This window comes from Aphelocoma coerulescens, chromosome 1 (assembly GCF_041296385.1).
Source record: "Aphelocoma coerulescens isolate FSJ_1873_10779 chromosome 1, UR_Acoe_1.0, whole genome shotgun sequence".
Lineage (NCBI taxonomy): Eukaryota > Metazoa > Chordata > Aves > Passeriformes > Corvidae > Aphelocoma > Aphelocoma coerulescens.
Window position 1 is genome coordinate 109,305,605 of NC_091013.1, and position 15,042 is coordinate 109,320,646.

Consider the following 15,042-nt stretch of genomic DNA (forward strand, 5'->3'; position numbering starts at 1 on the left):
CACACCTGAACTAATTATCTGCAGAGAGATATTTTTGTTTACTGTGAGGAAGTCCCCAGAAGCTGTGCTGTCTGTGTAGGAAGAAGAGGTTAAATCATTCCTGTAACCCCTTTCTCGCACTCATTTTCTGTTAGAATTGTTGTCATCTGTATTCTCTAGGTAGTATTGTGAGCAAACTGATAATTGTTGCTTTGGTAAGCTGTTGGTACAATCACTTTTTTCTAGGTTAAATGATTTATGATGTTTTACTACAGCCTCATAAACAGGAAAAGCCAGCCTAAAGACAGAAGAGAGATACTAATTAGAGAATGATAGAAATACAAATTTAAAGCAGCCACAGTAAGGCAGAGAATTTAAACAAAAGAGCGTCCCTTTATTACAACCTAAGCCTTAATTACATATCCTAAGCCCTCCATTATATCCTGAGTTTAATGGTAGAAAACAGGGGATGGGAAAACTAAGCCTTCACAGCCATATTTGGCAGAAGCTCTGGAATAAGATTTGCCATTAGAGGAGAAAGTAGGAAGTGAGCCCTCATGAGGAGCACCTGAGAGACATCAGGGTGCTCTAACTTGGCCAAGAGGAGATGAGGAGAACCTGGGGTTCCTGCCACCACAGAATGGGACAGAAGTAAGTTGGTGAGTGCAGGCTGGATGCCCCCTGAAGTAGCTAAGGGAGAAGGTGATGGTCAAATATGACTTGGTGATGTGCTTTACTGTTTTGTCATTTAAAAAAAAAATGTTTAACTCTACATTGGTGTGTGAATTTGTCACAGGATGGCTTAACAGGCTCCCAGATTGTTTGTCAGCCACCATGAATGGTGTTTTCTTGAGCGTATGTTCAAGGAATTGTTATTTTGGGGGACTGGTAGCACCAGATGTTGATCTTGCAGAAGGGATGTATTTAGTAAATTATGGAAGTATACAGAATGCAACTCCTTTACTTCTCAGTATTAAATGATAGAAAGATTTCTCTACTGTGTGTGGACCCTCTCCTGCAGACTTGCTTTTTTTCATTACTTCCCATCCTCCCCAAAGTGGTCACTGAGGAGGCACATGTCCTGCTCCAGTTGGCGTACAGGGCTGTGATCAGCCCTGCAAGCTGGTTTTTCTTCCAGAGAATCCTGGACTTCATATGTTTTCCTAGTTTATTTTTCTTTGCTTCCAAATACACTGGATTGTCTAGCTAGTTTAAATTGAGCGCGTTCATTAAGTCTGAATAATGAAAGCATCCCTTTTTCCTCTCGGCTTAGTACAGACAATACAAAGAAATCCATAACCTAGATAATCATGAAGGCTTAAACCCCCCCCAGTTCATTACTAAAAGTAGATTCCTCAAAGTTTTAAGAGTTAGGATGAGGTTATTTTGCTTTGGCTTCTTTTGTGCGTGAGCGTGTGTGGTTTCTGAGACAGAATTGCCTTTTAATTAAAAATAGGTGGAATTTTTTTTCCTAGCAAAAAAAAATGCACTTATCTAGCCACCTCTGGTTAATATTTTGAATTCTTGCTTCAAGTAATGGGAGTTCTACAGAATTTCTGAATAAAATCCTTAAGTATTTTGCATAAGAGTATTTTCTAATTGCATTATATCACGTTAAGTTGAACACCCAGAGAGATGATGGATATTAGAGGACAGTCTATATTAAAGACTTAGTATATGTCCATAGTATCTTAATATTTCAATGCTTAATATTATCCACCTATATTATCTCTATAGGCAGAAAATTGTCATCTGTTATCCCTTTTCTACAGATGAAGTGGAACACTGAGACAATTAGATATATCCTTTCCTACTTGCTTTTAAAAGCACCAGGGCCCAAGTTCATGCAAAAATAATATGGCAGTGTCAGGAGCTAAACTTCACTTTTAGGCATAGATGACATTCCTCTTTCCTCAGTTGAACTGCCTGCAAAGGGGATTTTGAAAGCTTCATACCATGAGCAAAAGCTTTCTGTGGATGCTTTCCTCTGTTGCTTCCAATGCAATTTTGGTAGGTGTTGTTTATGGTCTCCTTTAGTAGCAGCTTATGTGAAGCGTGGAATTGCTCAGGGAGAGAGCAGTTAGTGAGAGACTCACAAGAACAGCGTGTGTGGAAATGGAAGAAGGTCTCTACCTCCATTTTGAGATCTGTGGGTTGTCGTGGGCTCCATTCCCAGCTGATAGAGGCACTGGGTAAGTCTCCATGCAACTCCATTCCCAACTTTGCGGAAAGTTTGTGATCTTTATTCCCAGCATCTGACCAGGAAAAGAGTTTGTCTCCATTGCTGCTATCTATTCATGGACATTCAGAGAGCACAGTTGGATTTTTTTACCCATACAGAACTAAAGCTAGGACTTGGGCTTATTGTAGGTAAAGAAAATGATAAATTCTTCTGTGCTTATATTATACAGTTTTCACATCTGCAGTGTAAAATATATCAGCAGCTGGGACACTGCAAAACCTGGGCTGTTTTCTTGTGTTCAAATGCTTCTTTTTTTTTTTTTTAATGCATAGTTTTGCCCTTGGCATGGGATTTCTCTGTCAAAAACACTGGGGTGAAGAACCACGCAGCCCTCACCTTTTGAAAGAGCTTTACAGCAAGCTGCTGCCATATTCTCCTGGACTGGGGGACACAAAGCTGTCTGGCTGACACCTCTGAGAAACGAGAGTGTGTCTCCACATCTCTATCTCCTTTGCATAATCTGTGATATCTGAATTAAGTTTCATGACATATTAACACTTTGAAGCTGAGTTAATATACTGTGTTGTACAATACATTATGTATGACTTGGGCATCAATTGTGCTGCAGCATCAGCAATCATAGACTTGAAAATGTCTCTTTCAGTGACAGAAATCCTAAATAATACTGAAACCAAATTCTGTTGGCATAATTTTATTTTGTATTCCTTGTCCCATTACATAATCTCTTACTTGCAAAACCACTCATGTTCAAGCCATCTAGCTTCCTCTTCTCTCCTCCACGTACTTGTCACAAAGTCCCCATTCCATATCTTTCCTATTACAAATATTCCCATGGTGTTGCACGGTTAATTTTAATTTGTAACATCAGAAGTGCGAGGATTATGTTAGCTTTGCTGAGCCTGGGAACTACGATGTGAAGAAGAACAATGATGAGCATTAACATTTATAATAACTATGTGCTGCAAAAAAAGAGTCAGAAACAGAAAGAAGACAAACCCCACTGTGTGTTTCTCTTCTTGCATATTCATATATCATGCTCGCAAACTGAGCTAAGATAGAGCTTGTTTTGTCAGAAGTTGTCTCGTGAACTATACATTGGTCTGACATTGGATACAGTATATATATATATATATATATATATATATATATATATATATATATATAGGCAAATATGCAGTCACAGGTTTATTGCTCTTAATATAACTCATCTTAAGACTGATTACTTTGTTTCAAAATTAGACTCTTAGAACATATTAATTATGGACATATCCCCAGACAACATGGCTGTCCATGGGGGATTTCTGCCCTTAGCTCTGATTAGTGTTAATAGGAGCTACCCATGTAAACTCCTAGAGGACCAAAGGAGAAATAATGTGCTGCTAACTGTGGTTTTTTGTTTAGGGTATAGAACAATGCTAAAATGTTCCAGGAGGGAATTGGTAGGAGTGCCTGATAGCGCCACTCTGAAACCTTTCCTCTCTTTACCTAAATACCGTAAATATTCTTATATACAAGAGCAGGTAGGGACAGAACAAGGAGAATGGGTTAAAATTGAAAGAGAGCAGGTTCAGATTAGATTAGATATTAGGGAAAAAATCTTTACTGTGAGGGTGCTGAGACACTGGAACAGATTTCCCAGAGAAGGTTGGGGTTCCCCATCCCTGGGAGTGTCCAAGGCCAGGCTGGATGGGGCTCTGACCAACCTGGTCTAGAGGAAGGTGTCCCTGCCCATGGCAGGGGGGCTGGAATGAGATGATCTTTAAGGTCCTTTCCAAATAAGGTCATTCTATGATTCTTTTTGATGGATTCTGGAACTGATAAAAGCATATCACAATACTATACACAATATTGTATATTTTAAGGTTTATCTCTAAAGTGATAGTCCTTTTTTGTTTGGTTGGGGTTTTGTTGCTGTTGTTATTCTGGTGTTCTAACCTGAATGAGACATTAGGGAATACCTTTTCTTTTATTTTTTTCCCTGGAAGCACTGAACTGAGGAATGCTACTATTACATAAATAATGTCTACGTGACCTGATGTTGTATGCCCTAATTATCCACTTGTCATAATTCTCCCACCTTGAATTTCTTGGGGAAAAAATAATCTCATTGGAATTAGCAACAGGAAAAATTTTCAGACAGAGGGGGTGGCTTGTGCTAGAAGTTAGATAAACTTAGAGATTATTGGGCCTGTGTTGTCTGAGACTTCTGGGCTCTAGTGGAAGCTAAGCATATAATAATTAAAATAGTTTCTTAGTGATGGAGAATTTACTGCATCTTTTGACAATTCATCTCAGTTAATTATACTTAAAGCGTGCTTTTTATCTTCAGATTGAACTTGCAAATATTGGATTCTGTTGTGTGTCTGCCCACTAATTTGGAGTCTCATGAAATATCTTCTTGTCTAGTCCCTTAAAGATTATAATCTTCTCTTTGAAGCAAAATACATTTAGTTCAATGTCTCACTGCAAGGAGTTGTTGTTTTTTTTTTTTTTTTTTTTTTCCCCCGGAACGAAATCATTCTTGTTGCTCTTCTCAGCTCTCTTTCCAAGCATATTTATTTATATTTATTTATTTATTTAAATTAAAGTTATTGTCATTTCCCGGAGGCTTTCCTGCTTTGTTCCCAGAGACATTATGGTTTCCTGTGCACGTCTGCAGCTGTCCCTAACTAAGCAAATGGCACAGATCTTCATGCCTGCCCTCACAGAGAGAGGTCTGCTACGCCTGAGCTGATGGAAAGAGCAGGCAGGTGCCATCCAGAATCCAGCCTAAAGGTTTTATTGTCTAACACCATTCAGAAGCTGTACCCAGGAATAAAGCAGGATCTCTTCCAAACGATCATGCCTATTCTTAGCAACAGCTACATCTTATGATCATGATGGTAGGCCCGTGTGACTGGAGGGCCGTGTTCCAGGGTGGAGGTGATAAGGAATTCATAATGCCTGCCTTATCATGGGGGGGCTCCTCGAGGAGGAGAAGTCACAGTTTGCTGGATACACAGAGGGAAACAATAAGGTGTAACACAGTTGTAGCTGTGCCAGCTGCTCTGCAGTCACAGCAGGGCAAAAGTACTCTTACCCAAAATGTAGTAACAGAAAAAAAGTAATTGTGTCATTTTCTGTCAGTCCACTCTCTGCGAAGAATGCAAGTCAGACTCTGGGATTAGATGAGTGGTGATGCTGACAGAGCAGTGCCCTGAAGGTGTGTGGAGGGGTAAACAAATACATCCAAATAAGAAAAGTCATGGCCTTCTCTCAGGGAACAGCAGGAGCTGACCATCCTCATCCGATCACTTCCGAGTCCTGCTAGCCCAGCCTCATGCAAGGGAGTGCTTTGATATCACTTCACTTGGTTTATTCTTTACCCCCCTGACTTGCTAGTTGGAAATTTCCTTTTTTTTGTATCATACTGTTAATGAAAATGAAGGAAAACTGGGTCAGGTGTGTGTGAGGGTGTCCCCCCATCATATGGAAGAGGAAGAAAAAAAGGAAGAGTAAAAAGCTTACCAGAGAGGCATGGAAGGAGATTCATGTTGAAAGGATGGTAGTGATGAACAATAGGAAGAGTGTGACTGTGATCCCTCTGTCTGTGGATAATTTCTTTCTAACAGGCTGTAACAAATGTTATACTTCCAAGTATTTCTTTTATTCTAGTTGCAGATGAAGAAATGTTCAGGAAACCTATATTTTCTTAATCTTCTTTTGCTGCTCCATATTGTTATGACAACACAGATATAATAGGGCATTACCAGGATCTTCCAGTACTGCTCTGTCACTTGGTTTTGTTACAGTAAATGCATTTGGGCATCTTCAGCTTTTACTGTTGGTACAGAAATTATTAAAGCATCTTAGGTGGCCTTTTTCTTGAGGTTTTCATTTGATGTTTAGGTAGGTGTCTGTTCCTGATCAAAGATTTATTTTAGTGAAGGACAGAGCACAAATGTCTTCTCCTCAAATTTGCTGGGCTGTGTGTGTTAGCATATTTTATGATAAAATACACAGAAGCCAAGTACTGACACTGCTCCAAAGTAAAACTGGTAGCAAAAAGCTGTGCAACTATAAAACTCATGACACTGTCATAAAGCATGGCTTTTTAGTGTGGATGGGCTGACACTTTCCTACTATTTCACCTTTTTAGCTGATTTATTAAGTAAGGTTGAATGTTGGTGTGGGCTGAATTACTGTAGGTATCATCTAAAAAAGTGATCTCTGCAAAGACAGGCCTCAGAACACTGCCTGATTTCTGTATTTAGTTCTGGTTATTACAACTGATCACTCAGAAGAGAGCACATAGCAAATATCCACAGTATTCAGAAGGTGCATGAAGTCTAAGTTGACGTTTTGGGGGTTTTTTTTTTGCACTCTTTAACATTTAATGTAATCCTATCTAGTTGCTGGTGGGTTTTATTTTTTGGGCATGGGAAGGTGGGGAAAAAACCCTCAGACCATGCTTTAAAGCCTCATTAACAAAGAACTTTACTCAAGGAGGAGATGTTAATAAGTAATGAAACAAAGGCTCTTTTATGGAGATTAAATGTCCATGTGTCGAAGTACAAAGTTCGTGTTGCAAAGTGCAGCTGTTCCCCTGCTCACAGCCCCAAAGCCTGGGTTCAAAGTCTGCCAGCTTTCCTGTCATGGAGCTGACCGGGGCAAGGTCCGGCCGAGGTTCAGAGGTCAGTGGCTGAAGCCTTGCTGGCCCCTGGCCCTGCTGTCTGACACACGCAGGATAAGCAACAGTTGCCTTAGGATTATAAGTACAACCAACAAAAACTTCCCATTCCCTTTTCTGATGTGTCAGATTTCATTAAAGAGGGAACATTTTGGAGGGAGTTGCTGAAGTGTTTAAAAATAATGTGCTGCATAATGGACTGACCTCACCAAACCCCACTGAAGGAGCAGACTGGGAAAATGGTGCGTGTGGGAAGTAGTGCCCGTGTGCGTTCTCCTTCCTCCTGAGATGTATTTAAATGAGGCAAAATGAACAGCAAATTCTCTGTATCCAAAGAGATGAAACAACTCTTTAAAAAAAGAAACAAGAAAGAAAAAAGCTAGTCCCTGTGTTTCCTTTGTGTCACAGTAACGCTGTTCCACACCATGGGGGTGAAGAGAACTTAATATGTCTGGATATCCTGCTTTCAAATCCTCCTTTTTCACCTCCTTCAGAGGCTTTTTCGAAGTTAACCCCAACTGTCTTATTCATAAGGGCTGAAAACCCCACCTGTGCAGCCTTTTTGATTAGCTGTGGTCATATCAAAGGCTGCTGTACCCCAGCACAGACCCTGAGTGAGAATGGAGACTGACAGCTGAGAGCAAAGGATGGTACAAACACCCTTGGAGGAATTTATATTTCAGGCAATGCTGTAGCTGTATTACAGACAGAGGAAAGTTTCCTATCTGTTGCCACATCCTTTATCAGGGAAAGGATGGTAAACCATGGGTGGTAAACCAAGTCATCAGTGCTCAGTGCCCACAGCATGCCGCAGGTCCGAGAAGGCTGCTGTCATCTCACCTCACTGAAAGGAACATGGATGTTCAGAAAACTTTCTCAGACATCAGAAGTCTGCCCCCGTTGTATCACAGCTTCTATATGTCTGGGTTCAATAAATGTAATTATTGAGAGCCACAATTAAAGCCAGGATTGACAGAAGGACTGTAGTAGCCAAAAAAATGAGCTCTGGACCAAAAGATCTGTGTGTTTAGAATTGATAATTTTTTTTCTCTCCTGAAAATATTCATGAGTCCACCAAGCACCAGAGGAGCCTTCCTCTGATGAGTTAGTCCTGTGCTTTTGTTATTACTTCAGGCCTGACCTTCCCCTTCTGAGCAATATATTTAAGAAACTAACAAAGACCCTTCAGTGAACACTCCAGACCATGGCTTATGAGGGCTCAGAAGAGAGCATGAGCTCCTCAGTGCTTAAAAAGAAGTGGGGGGAAAAAAAGTCAGCCAAGGTCCACAGATCCACAATAATGTGTTATATTGGCTGAACCCTTCCTGAGAGAATGTTGAGAAACAGAAATAACAGGAACTGCACCTGTGATGTTCCATTCCTGTCCTGGACTGTGGAAACTCAGGAATATTGGGGGGGGGGGGGGGGGGGGGAGCGGACGCAGTTTTCCTGCTACTCTTTGCTGTCTGTGTGTAACTACTGCAGTGAGCAGACCGAGTCATTGGGACACTGTTGGAAGTAGTGACTGTGGCAGAGCACATCCATAATTAGTTCATTTGGTCTGCACTGATGCAAATCCCTGACATAGCAGCAATGGAGAGTAACATTTTATGTTGCTCCTACTGCTGAAGTTCCACCCAAGTCTCTGGCCTCTCTTTGCTAGGCTGATTATGCCTAGCTTTTTTTCCTAAGGAATTCTTGACTGGTGTCACTACCCTCCCCAGCACTTCTGGCTACTGAAAATATGCAAAATTTTCAGTATTTTTTTTCAGGGGAGAAGATGATAAAGTTAACAGCTATAACATGTGTACATTGCTTGCTGCACTGATAAAAGTCTTTCAGGTGATACCACTGTTCCGGGTAGTGACTGCAGATTTGAGCCTTGGCTTGCCTCATCCAAAAAGATGAGCCCTGTCAGGCCATTGCTACTGTGTGGAGTGGGATTCCTTCATTCCTTTCTGTTGGCATTGACCACATATTAATAATAATATATTTGCAGGGGAAGGTATAATGGGAGGAAGGAGGAGAGTGCCTATAGCCCTGTGGTTAGTGAGGTTTCATGGGCCAGGGCAGTAGGCTGAAGTTCAGGTACATAGTCCAAATCAAGCAAAACAGGAACTGGGACTGGGTTTGCAAGGTAGCAACTATGCTGGTTGTTGGCTTCACTGAAGTAGACAGGTGAATGTTTGCATCTCCCTCTTGCCTTCCGCTCCCCCCATTTGCATCAGAGTCCTCTGTGCCTGTGTCACCTGGCTTCAGTTAGAAATACAAGAATAAACAGAAAAATTACTTGCAGGTCAATTCTTGTTTTCCCTTTTCTGCTTCTTTACTTTTTCTCTCTTTTACTTTTTCCTTTTTGTTTTATTTTAGATTTTTGCCTGGGTGTACCCGCTTTTGTTTAAAGCTGCCTATTTTCTTTCTCAGCAGATAGTTTGAGAATTATCCCACCTGTTGCCTGCCTGAACCAAGAACCAGATCCCAGAGAAGGACTGTGCCATACTAGTTGGTTGCAGATCTACTGGGATCCTAGTATTGAGAGAGATCTAGCAGGTAAGTAAAACTTGGAGTTCATTCAAGGTGCTGAGACTCCTAGAAGAGAAGAGTGCTATTGCCCCTTCTGGAAAAAAAAAGTGGCCAAAAGAAGGCATATGCATGCAAATATGACCTGCAGGATATTTTTAAATCTGGAAACTAGTATCTTTTCCCTAAGAATCTGTGCCTGTGAAATGTTTTCTTCTCAGTTTACACACTCCCTAGTCCCTGCTTCAAACCCCTTCAGGTAAGGCTATCAGAAAAGCTCTCTCATCTAGCTTCCTCCTTCTCATGCAAATTTAGGTGTCTTAAGAAAATGCAGGAGGATTTCCTTTGGCAGGAATACTGAAAAAAACCAAACCAGAACAGTCCAAAAGGCATTTTTATTTGTGTCTCATTATTTTTTTGGGTTTGCTCTTCTCTTCAGAACTTTCTTTTCTGTGTGTCTTCTACATTTAGTCTTCACCACACTGGCTGGGTAGAGTAAGAGGCTTGTCTGCAGCTGCAGTTTTACTGCTTTATTCTCCTGGGGTAATTAAGGCAAACTTTCCACCCCCCATTGCTTATCCCTAATGCAGGTTGCGTTATATCAGCAAGAAGGTGCTGGTACAGATACTTACAGTGCTCTCTAAAGCAAATTGACATTGATCATTTGGTGTCATATTCAGTAAAACTGTTTGCACACTAGGACTTCACCAATTTTTTAAAAAAATCTTATTTCAAATAAAATAAGAAGCACCCCAGGTAAATGTTAAAACTAGAAGAGGTCTCTGAGTAGCTCACTACTTTGTATGTTGGTGATAATGCAACTAGCACGTTAGTTGAGTTGCACACATTGTTACAAAATTAGAAGGAAAGAGTGAATTAAAATGAAGTTATTTTTATAGGTCTGCTTATATTTAATGTGTAAGGACTTTGACAACAGTAATGTTTGTTTCCTCATATTTAGGTTGATTCTTTCTCTCAGGTTTTTGCACTTCAGTCATAGAGCATGGCCTGCACTGTGTAAAATATTGAATGAAAATAAGCTTTTCTAAGAAAAGAAAAAAGGGTAAAATAATCAAATTTGCCTACAAGGTGTGAATTCTGATATACTTCATATATGATATGTGATACGAGAGGTTTGAATTTTTATTACGAAAGGACCTTGTTCTTTTTGGTCTTTCTGTCTGACATGAGATTTTATATGAAAATCCAGATTTGCATTGCTTCTGTGTTAAGTGGATACTGCATGATCTCTCTGTTGTGTTTCTGGCTGCTGGCTTGCTGGAGTTAAGGGTGGAGATCAGTGGTTTATTGTGAAGATGCTGCTTTTAAATTCAGAGTTGAGATTGTGGTAGAAACTTTTGCTTTACTGAACTCTCAATTCTCAAAAACAAATCTCAATAAACTGCCACCTATGGTGGGAGTGATTTAAATATTTAATGATGTTTTGACTGGAAAATGAATGAATGTAGAAGGATCTTCTAGAGTTAACACTGAATTTGTTTCTTGCCAGTGTTACTTTTAGCTTGTTCTTCCTTTCTCTAAGTCACCCTCACACTCTGGGAGATCCTTTGTTCCTGCTCTTGTCCCCAAAGTGCTCCCTGCCTGCCTATCAGCACGGGTATGTAGTTTTCATCTGTGGAGAATTTTCTAACTTTTTAGTCATAACTGAAAATTTATGTGCTCAGTTCAAGTCGATGAATTGCATGACAAATCTGCAGCAAGGCAGACGCCGTTGGGGAGACAGAGAGGCTGCCTGTCTGTCTTGCCAAGTATCTCAGCAATCCTGGGACAGCAGCAGCTCCCTAATGCGACAATGAGCTGTGTTGACTCTTTGATATATACGGGTACAAAGTTCCTAGTGAAGATTTTGCTTCCCAGCGATAGTTTGACGCAGCTGGGTATCTCCACCGTGCTTCCATATCTGCTGGAGAGGGAGGGGAAAACATCAGGGCATTTCAGTGCCTTATCAGCCGTGCTGGTGGGTGGTGTGAAGACCAAAAAGGAGCAAGTGTGCTCCTCACAGACCTCAAGGTGTGTGCCTGCATGTGTAGCCTATTTTCCATAATGCAGCTGAAATATTCACTAATTAGCTATTGCTTGTTTACATTAATTGAACTTATACATGTAGGCTATCTTGATATATTTATTTTTATTTCAAAACTCTGTGCTATTTTTTATGCTGCATATATAGCATCACCATGCATTTATTTTCTGTGTTGACAAGCAGACTTGTTTTCTTGTAAGCAGATGAATTGTTTACTTTTCAGACAAAATAAGAACATGCTCTTTGGAATTATATTATAGAATGATCTGGTCTGTCTGAGAGACTGGTAGGTACACATTACACAAACAACAGGTGTTCAGATTTATTGCTACAGCTAAAATAGCATTTGCTGAAATATATATAAAAAACTGAGGATGCAAGAAAGACTTGAAAATGTGTCCACTTTTTTTATTCATATCCCATTTCAATAGCTCATTTTTAAATAACAATGAAATTGTTTGGGCTTATTTGGTTTCAGAAGAAGTGGAGACAAGATAAAATAATTGGTTATCTTCAGTTAGGTGTTAAGATGCACTTTTTTCTTTTTCTAGGAAATATCCTTGAATTAAAAATAAGCCAGTTGATTTTCCATGGATTTTATCTGAGCCACAAGCTTTAGGTCAATGAGACTTTGATTTCTTTTTCAAAATACCAAATCAATTTATGTGAGGGACAGTTTTCTGTTTTTAATGTGCTTTCTGAACGGACTCCTGTAGTCTGGAATACTGGTGATGCAGGGTTTGCTTACTTTGACTAGGACCAGTAGTCAGTCACTGGTTGTGTACACAGTGAAATAAAGCTGCTGAAGGGGAGGCCACAGCCATGGAAGAGAGAAAAAACTTGGAACAACAGCTTATGAAAGCTTATGAAGCCACCCAGCTTCCTAGTCATATAATGGTGATGGCAAAAAGACTCTTGAATCCTACAATTCTTCACATCTCTGTGGAATTCAGCAGGTGCTTCTGGATACAGAGTCAGTGGACCCTGTAAAATGGTGTTGATGTTTTTACACAACTAAGCAGATATCAGCCCCTGGAACACTAACTGTATGGAAAAGGGATAGATGGATTTAGTTTCATTTCTTCCCTTTGCGTGTCACAAATGTAGTTTTCACACAAGGAGGTTAAAACAGTGTTGCAGTTCAAGTAGCTTGTCTCTAATTGTTGTTGGATTTTACTTTTCTGCATTTATGCCCCCTTTTTTTCCCCTTCTTTGCCATTGACTTTTATGGAGCTAATGTAAAGATGGTTTTGATAAACATATCCTGTATTTCTTAAGCATCAGCTAAGTGAATCTTCCTTTGAGCTGCAAATCCATTCCAATACTTAGGATTTTAGCCAGGGCCACAGGGCAAAACTCTTATGTTGCCTAAAAAAAAAAACCAAAAAACCAACAAAAAAAAATGAGGGACTTTTAATGATCCAGCAGAGATGATAGGACCTTGGCATATGAAAAACCCTGATGCAGTAAATCAAAGCAGGCTGTCTTGAGTGTAGTAATATTTCTATGCTAATAAATTAGTGTCATAAGTGATTTGTCAATAAGATGTAGAATATGCTATGAAGGAAGTCAGACAGTATTTTTCTTTCACATAGAAAAATAGGGTGAGGTCATAGCAAAATCCTCAACATGATCTTTTTCTAAGAAATATGTGGGTGCTCTGACCTGCTGCACGATATTTGCATATTTAAATTCTTATGTGACTAAGATATCCTTTAATACCTAAGGAAGATTGGGTAGATGAAGATGGGCTGAGAGAATTTGGGCTTCTGGAGAAGAAAGGACTCTGGGGAGACCTTATAGTGGCCTTTTAGCACTATAAGGTGACTTATAAGAAAGATGGGGACAGACTTTTTAGCAGGGTTTGTTGAGATAGGACAAGATGTAATAGTTTTAAACTAAAAGAGGGCAGATTGAAACTAGAGATAAGAAAGAAATTCTGTATGATGAGGGAGGTGAAACACTGTTACACATTTCCCAGACAGGTGGTAGATGCCCCATCCCTGGAAGTTGATCAAGGTCAGGTTGGATGGAGCTCTGAGCAACCTGGTCTAGTTGAAGATGTCCCTGCTCACTGCAGGGGGTTGGACTAGATGACCTCCAACCCGACCTATTCCACTTATCTTTTGATCTGACTTGTCACACCAGGCCCTGTTCCATACAACCTTCCTGCACTGCTGCTTCAGGCATACACAATTACAGGTAGAAATCCAGTCTGACTATTTGGCACCACTCTCTCCAGTGATACTGCGAAAAACCCTTAGGAAGGTCATAAGATTATCAAAACTCTAAGGAGCCATACTCTGATACCTTTGTTTTAACTCATTCCTGCTTGTAAGAGGCTTGGAAGTTGCATCTTAGTACAAAATTTAGGAGTGTTATGTGGATGTAATGTGTCTGCAACTTGCTGGGTTGGCTGCAGCAGCGCTGTAAGGCTTCTATGGATCTACCGAAACATGTGTGATACTGAGAAAAGAATTTCCATCTTTCTCAACATCCAGAGAGTTTCAAAGTATAGAAGGCTGATTTACTTGCCATGTTTTTCAGGTAAAATTTGCCATTCTGTGATAAGACCTTCTTCTGTAGTAGTAAATTAGGGTCTCTGCAGTTTGGACCCATTAGCCAGAGCGCATCAGCCATGGCTCAGGAGCAGGTCTTCGAGGTGGAACCCCGGTGCATCCTCTCACACATCAGAGTGTATATTTTCAGAACCACCTCTGCACTGTGCCCTGTGGTTACAGTTTCTTCTTGTGGGTTTCTGATTTCAGGTCGTGATTCCTGGGCAGATGCTTATTCCTATCTCTGGCTGCTGACCCTTGGTTTGACTTTCTGGTTCCTGGTTTTTGGCCATGAACATTCGGCTCATTTCCCAGTTCTGGACACAGGCCCTAACCTTTAGGCTGGATAGCCCATGCTCCAATCTGTAATGCTAGACAGCCACCAGGTCATCTGTAGTAGAGAGTACTCTAATTTATTCAATAACAAATGAAATCTAGCAGATAAATTTGGGTGTTGTTCTTTTTTTTTTAATTTATGACAACTGCAGCTATTTATTTGTAAACTGGTCTTCTATTAGTATTTTACTAGATTGCTAAATGTGAGCTTCTACTTTCCATTAGTTACCATGCTGTGCTTAATGGCCATCCTTTCTTAGGGAGAATATCACCATATCTGAGCCAGTTGAGTGGGTGAACAGAACTGTTAGCATGTATAAACATTTCTAATTGGTGGCCACAAGTCCAATAAATTACACGAGGAAAGGCAATAGTGTCAGAACTTCCATTTCATTTCTATATGAAATGTTATAAACATTTTTGATATACTGTATGCATGATCTGCTTTTTTTTATGGGAGTTCGTAATGTCATTCTAGCACACATGACATAAGAGTGTAAACACACACTCAAAATGCAGTCACTCAGACCTATGAGAGTGTCTTGACTGAAACTTGATGAAAATATGAGTTACAAAGTTCACAAAGTATGAAGATAAATTTCCAGAAAGAGGAAAAATTGAAACTTATAATGTGTGTTAATGTTCGGGTGGAAGAAGGGTCAGGTTGGTTTGGCAGGAGAATAAATGGAGAAGTACAAAGCTGAGCTGTAAAATGAACTGAAGTTGATACTTA

The 15,042-nt window shown here is 40.1% G+C and overlaps 1 protein-coding gene across 8 annotated transcripts in view; it reads left to right on the top strand.

The window, feature by feature from the left end:
- The first annotated feature begins 461 nt into the window (after nt 1-461).
- NRIP1 (nuclear receptor interacting protein 1) overlaps nt 462-15,042 on the top strand; it is a 104,070-nt gene continuing 89,489 nt past the window's right edge. Inside the window, exons 1-2 of one of the 8 annotated variants that reach the window (XM_069024190.1) lie at nt 462-638; nt 9,276-9,401. The gene's annotated coding sequence lies outside the window, so the exon portion shown is untranslated. Of the gene's footprint in view, nt 639-2,085; nt 2,172-8,997; nt 9,030-9,066; nt 9,148-9,275; nt 9,402-15,042 lie in introns of those variants that run through there. The other 7 variants (XM_069024229.1, XM_069024197.1, XM_069024245.1 and 4 more) reach the window with 7 other exon arrangements.